The sequence below is a fragment of the Meleagris gallopavo genome, chromosome Z, assembly GCF_000146605.3.
Source record: "Meleagris gallopavo isolate NT-WF06-2002-E0010 breed Aviagen turkey brand Nicholas breeding stock chromosome Z, Turkey_5.1, whole genome shotgun sequence".
NCBI lineage: Eukaryota > Metazoa > Chordata > Aves > Galliformes > Phasianidae > Meleagris > Meleagris gallopavo.
The window spans coordinates 59,873,605-59,879,984 of NC_015041.2; the positions used below are offsets into that span (position 1 = coordinate 59,873,605).

The following is a 6,380-nucleotide window of genomic DNA, read 5'->3' on the forward strand; positions in this document are numbered from 1 at the left end:
GACCAACAGAAAACCTTTTCTGAATTCGCCAGAAAGCTTTTAAAACAATGACAAAATTCTGTAGTGAAGGTAGGAGCTGTCCCATGTTGTCCTTTTCTCTTGGAAATTCTTCACTTCTGTGTTCTCCATGTGCTGTATTTTTTTCCCTATTCGTCCATGGGGAATTACAAGGAACTTGCATCAGTGATGGCAAGTACCTGGAGAAGGCTTAGAGGAAACTAACACTAATGAAATGCTCGAAGAACTCTTAGAAGGGCAGTAAGAAAGAGGAAGTCATAGAACACTGAATATTCCCAGATGGAAAGGATAAACAATAATAATAGAATCACAGAACCATGGAATAGCTTAGGTTAGAAGGGACCTCAAAGCCCACCCTGTCCCAGCCCCTTTTTTTGGCTGGTTGCCCTCCCACCAGATCAGGCTTCCCAGGGTCCTTTCCAGGTTGGCCTTGAATGCCTCCATGGATGGGACACCTACAGCTTCTCTGAGCAAATGATCATTGGGTCTCATACTTGGCTCCATACAGGACCATCAAAATTCAAATCCTATGTCTAAGAGCATTGTCTAAATGCTTCTCGAACTCTGGTGGGCTTGGTGATTCTGCAATAGGCTTTCCCAAATCCACACACATGTGAAGGTCACACAGCTATGCAGAGGAAGGCTTCAGGTCAAAGTGGAGGAGTCCCATTGGCAGCAGCTCCTACTGGATGGAATTAGTGAGCTGTTTTTTCCTTACATATTGGTTAGGGAAGAAAATAAAAATACTTTTAGACCTGGAAGAAGAATGCTATTCACAGCAATGACATAGTAAAGTTTTCCCTAAAAAGGCTGTCTCTATCAAGGTACCTCTTTCCTATGCTTCTCTCCTGAAAACTAGGACCAGCACTGCATCTGTCTCCAGGGGAAGAGGCATCCTTACTTGAATTTCTCAGTTCCAAGGTTCCCAACCACATGTGGCTCTGTCATCCCAGGTAAGCAATGTCAGTGATCACTGGGCAGCATGCAACAGCCAAAGCTGGAGTCCCTGCCCAAGGAGCAGATTGGTGGAAAGGGACATTATTTCACACCAGTACCATGGGGATGTGCACACCTCATTTTTTTTCCCAGAAGAACAGCATTATAGTTTCAAAGTCCTGATGGGCCTAGATGTCTTTGTGTACCAAGCTAGGGATGGCACCAGGTGAGTGGGTTACCACCTACAGACTCTGGGAATTGTCACCCCAAGGAGGCTGGTTCTCAATGTTCATGTTTGGCATTCTGCACACTGTAGCCCCATCCTGTGTTGCTGCATATGTTGTGTGTTTAATGTTAACAGATCACCCTATAAGCAATCTAACTTTGCCAACGAATCGTGATCCAGGTCTTAAAAGATCTGGGAGGCATTGCAGTCCATTTTCACATAGTGTGATTTATTTAGCAGTTTTGTATTTTTGCTTCCTAATCGTTACATCCAGAAGTCAAGCCCATGGGGCTGCTTTACATTACATATGCCATGCCATTGAAAGTCCATCACCAGGGCACTCATTACTCATGGATCACCAATGAAGTTTTGGGAGAGGAAAAAAATGGGACTCTTCCCTTTTTATGTTTTTGTAAGATACTTAATAATACCCCATATTGATCAGTACTTAGGAATGTCAACTTTATTTGCTGTTATTTTGCTAAAGGAGGCACTGTGTTTTGCTTGTTATGTAAGTGATCAGCTCCTCTAACAAGGCAAGGGGTCAATCAGCCCTTTATCTGCGACCTCTTTCCTTTAAAATGTTAATGAAGTGCAAATTAGCACAAAAATAATTATAAACCAGTTATGTTCTACTAGCACTGCAGTTAAAACTTTTTTTTTTCAGTTGCACTTCATGGGACTTTGCAAATCTGTGCATGAACATATTTATTTTCATGTTTAAGCTCTCTAGCCCTGATTTAATCAAACTATGACCTTCTATGGTTAAATTAAAACTGTGGATGTATTCTGGGAGAAACGTGTCCATGCACAGAAGAAAAAAAAAAAAAGGAAGGCAAGGAGGAAGGGAGAAAGAAACAAAAAGAAGAGAGGGAGAAAGGAAAATAAGAAGGAACAGGCAGAAGAGGCAGCAGGCTTGTCTCTTTGTGAGATGACTTTTCCAAGTATCATGAAGAGGCCTGGGGTTAAGAGGTACAAGTCTGGACACGGAACAGAGAAGGATGGGCAGGTCGGAACCAGGAGCAGAAATGATTGTGATGTGATTTATGTGAAACAACCTGCCTTTCATTGTCCCTGCATTCTGTCCTTGTGCCTGCGACAGGGAAGCTCGTACCTCTGCACAGACACACTACTTGAAGAATTCCCCTCCACACCCAAAAATACCAGCTCTCCCAATGAAGGGCATTTCTTGCATGCTCCATATTGCACATGCTAAATACTTATTGTACTAGATACAACCTCTAAACATTTACAGTAAGTGCACTTAACAGCAAAATTGTTTGCCAAATCTCATTGGCTCTCTCTGTACTTGCAAGTTATAAACATGGTTTTGTTTAAACAAGAAAACAAATGGGGAGATTCCTGAGTCTCTCACATACACTTCTGGTTATCAGAAGTTTATCACAGGCAAAAGGGAACATTTCATGGAGGCTCTTCTTAAAATGCTGGCAGCTTATCAGTGTGTTCGATTTCCTTTTACTACAGGAGACAGCAGCATAGAAACTGCAATTGCAAAGACCCTCTATGTAGTTTAATCAGTGCAATGCATAGACTGACTGCTGTCTGCTAGAACTGGTGAGAAAGAGAGATGGAGAGACCAGTATGGTAACTGTGAGGGCATACGGAAGCTCTCCATGACTCTTCTGTGGAAGAGGCTACTGTCTCTTTCACTTGTAGGTTTGGAACAAAGGAAAGGGATCACACCTTAGTACTATTCATGTCTAACACACGTGGCAGCTATCTTTCAAATATTATGTTAGTAAAGACTGATATGTACCTACTGAGTTAGCAAGCCTCCAGAACCACAGAATCATAGGGTTTAGGAGGGACCTGTGTATATCATCCAGTCCAATCCCCTGCTAAAGAAGAAGGAGACCAGACCCAGTGCATAACTGAAAGAAACAGTGCTAGCTATGGGCTTCCAACTATGTGCTGCTGATCACAACCCTTTGAGCCCTGCCAGTCAGCCAGTTCTCAATCTACCTCACTGTCTACCTGTGTAGTCCACACTTCTAAGATTACCTACAAGGATGTTAAGGGAGATAATAGGTAAAACTTTGCTGAAGAATACTAGTGTATGATTCCAGAGCTGGGGCTTTTCTACTCTGTCAGCTTCCATTCTGATTTAGTAATGTTAAATACAGCACTTGCAAATTGTTAAGCAGGCAAGCCATGTAACTGACCAAAAAAGAAGTCCATATTTGAGATGTATGATTTCTGCAAAATGTGGAAAAATGAACTGTTATTTCAGGCTGATCTCTGTGAACCCTAATCCATCTCAGGGACCTAAAGGATCAAGAGGTACCATGGGACAAGGTCACAGCTCAACATAGCGTGGAAGCCATGCCCTGGAGAAATGGCCTTGTTGCTCAACTTTGGCATCAACCTAGTTCACCATAAGTAAAAGACATTGTAGGAGTGTTTGTATCAAAGTCTCTCCAGTTGATGGTGTCCTCTTTAATTCCACTGGGGAAGAACATGTTTATTTCAAGAACAGCATAGTTCTAGTATATAGGGAATTACTGCAGTGAGGATGTACAGGGCTGGTGGTGATAGCACTGCAGAGAGAAACTCCAGCTGGTTTATAGTAGTTAAGCCTGAGATCTACTAGCATACTTCTGAGAAAGTGGGAAGGTCAGAAGAAGCTGTATAACCTGCTTCCTAAGGTAGGGCTGCTTTGAGCTTTCGATAGCAGACTGCTCCTGTGACCTGGGCTGGATATGGCCTGGCCTCTGTGTGTACAGCCCAAAAGATAAACTCCTTGGAGCTACCTGAGATATACATGATATATACGGAGAAACTTATACTGACACTGACAAGTTAATTGGGAGAAGAAGCAAAACTAAGATATCAGTCATAAAAATACCTTCTTCTGTCTCTGACACACAAATCACCCAGACTTAATTTGCATCATGAACATTTATTGCATGTCTGCTGAACCAGGGCAAGCTTTTGCTGGCAGCTTTTTAAAGTAATGCCACGGCAGCATTCACACGAAGGGAGGACAGAGTTAAAGAACTGACCCTGGGGCAACTATTTAAATAAACCAGCTACTGGTGCATTATGGACAGGTGAGCTTGGTTTTAGGAAGCCCTGAAGAAGCTCTTTAATCGTCTACCTTTCCTCTTCAGTTATGTCAGTTATGTGTTCAGCTTTCAGCAGCCATCCTGAAGCTACCAACATATCCCAGAGAATGTGGAACAATAAAAGGGTTGACAAGAAATTCGCTGTGGCAGCCTCAGAATCTTCTCAACTTGTCACGTAAATGCTGTGACTAACAACTCTATAAACCAGTCTGTCACCCAGACTGTGATAGCAACAAGGAATTAAAATCTTAGTTAAAAATTCCTCAATCAAGAGCAATTTTTTCTATTACTTTCCAGACTTTTGCTGCTACTCAATAAATGAAATAGGAAAAAGACATTTACACTGACCTGCAAGTGACTTCATCAGCCATTTTGCTGTTAATACACAACTCCTACTGCTACAACTGCTGAAATAAACACTTTTACATTTGAACTTCAAGAGGATTTACTTGGACCAGAGGCAGCCAGCAACAGAAGAATTTTAATGACTTGGGAGGACTGTTGGTATTTTAAGAAGTCTCCTAAAGCCCTTTCCAGGATTGGAGATAAGAAAAATAAGTACAGCATTTTTTTTTCCCACTAAGTACTTTGTGCCATGTTCTCACATAACAGAAAGTGAACAGTACATCTGCATAATGAAGATGGCAAAACCTGAATGGAAAAGAAGAAGTTAAAAAAAAAAATCTGAGACGAAACCAAGTGGCATGGGAGCCACTCTAAAGAAGAGAGCAAAAATCCTTCTTCTCCAAGCTCTTGATTTTATTTTCTTTGCTCACAGCAGCTTTAATTTCATTAGCTTGCACAGAAACATTCAATCCACAGATCAGATTTCTCAAGGATATAGGGAGATCATGTCAATAAAACAAAGCACTAATTAAATCTTTAAACAGCAGCCACATGCTCAGTTAATCCCTGTAGTGGAATCCTAGAAGAAACTTTTGCATCTTGTTGCCCTTGATCTAAAGCATCGCACGTCACCTTCTACAAGAAAAAAACACATGCTGCCAGAAGTGCTCCCAGGTTAATCTGTCCCACTGTTAAGAAGGTCAGGTCCATCTTCTTGAATAACAGCGTGTCTCGTTGGAGAAGGTCACACCGAGGTACCTGGGCAGCATCTGCCATCTGTTGCAATTATTGTAATGAGAAACGAAAAGCCTTCCTGGGCATCCATTTTCACGTGGGCCCTTGGGACCCAGAAGCACGTCGCAAACAATCACGCTTCTGGTTACATTATTCAGCTGCTGCTTCTTCAAAATCACCACATACTTTCAGCACAGAAAACCGGGGTGAATGAAACTACTGTTTCTCAACATCACCCTCCCAGCTAATTCTGAAAAGAACATGCAAACAGCAGTTAAAAGGGCACTGGGAAAATATAAACCTCCCCCAGAACAAAATGTGTGTGATGCTCCTCTTTTGTGTGCAAGGAAGGGACATGAAAGGGTGCTATCTCTAATCCAGGGAGCACTCTTGAAATAAAAAAATATGTTTCTCAGATGCCCTCTTTGTAAAGACATTCTTTCCCTCTCCTTTCTTCTGCTTACCTGCACTAGCCCGACCATCACGCAGGCACCATGAAACATTTACAAGTGGCTTACCAAGCAGATGCTTTTAAATGAAAAAGTTAATTCTGCCTGTTCTCCTCTCTCTCAGCAGAGTCATGTGAATAAAACACAATCAACCTTCAGATTCACTTGCTCTTATACAGTCAGAAAAAGACCTCTGCTTTGTACAAAGGAAGTGCCACATAGGATACCTCGGTCAGCTGGTAGACAGTGCTTCTTCTATCCCCTCTCCTCACATCTCCTTCAACACTGCTCTTAAAAATTTGGCTCAACAATACAAGTGAATTTCAGTTTTACTGAAAGCAGTGGCAAAGATCTCACTTTATCCAGTGGAGTCAAACTTTGAAGCAATTTTTTCCCCCTATGATTCTAAACAGAGATGCTAAAAACTCTGCTTTGTGATAGGTTGATCCTCTCCTCTCCATTTCTTCCCTGCTCACATGGGAGAATATTGTGACTTATGTTACATTCCAGTACATTACACTGACTGAAACACCTCAGATTTTTCTCAGATTTTTTCTTTCTTTCTTTCTTTCTTTTTTTTCCTTT

The 6,380-nt window shown here is 41.8% G+C and overlaps 1 long non-coding RNA gene across 1 annotated transcript; it reads left to right on the top strand.

Moving 5' to 3' along the window:
* The first annotated feature begins 453 nt into the window (after positions 1-453).
* LOC109364085 lies at positions 454-4,955 on the top strand. Its single transcript, XR_002110081.2, has 2 exons — positions 454-2,434; positions 3,432-4,955. It is a non-coding gene; the product is annotated as an uncharacterized LOC109364085 (long non-coding RNA).
* Positions 4,956-6,380: the final 1,425 nt, after the last annotated feature.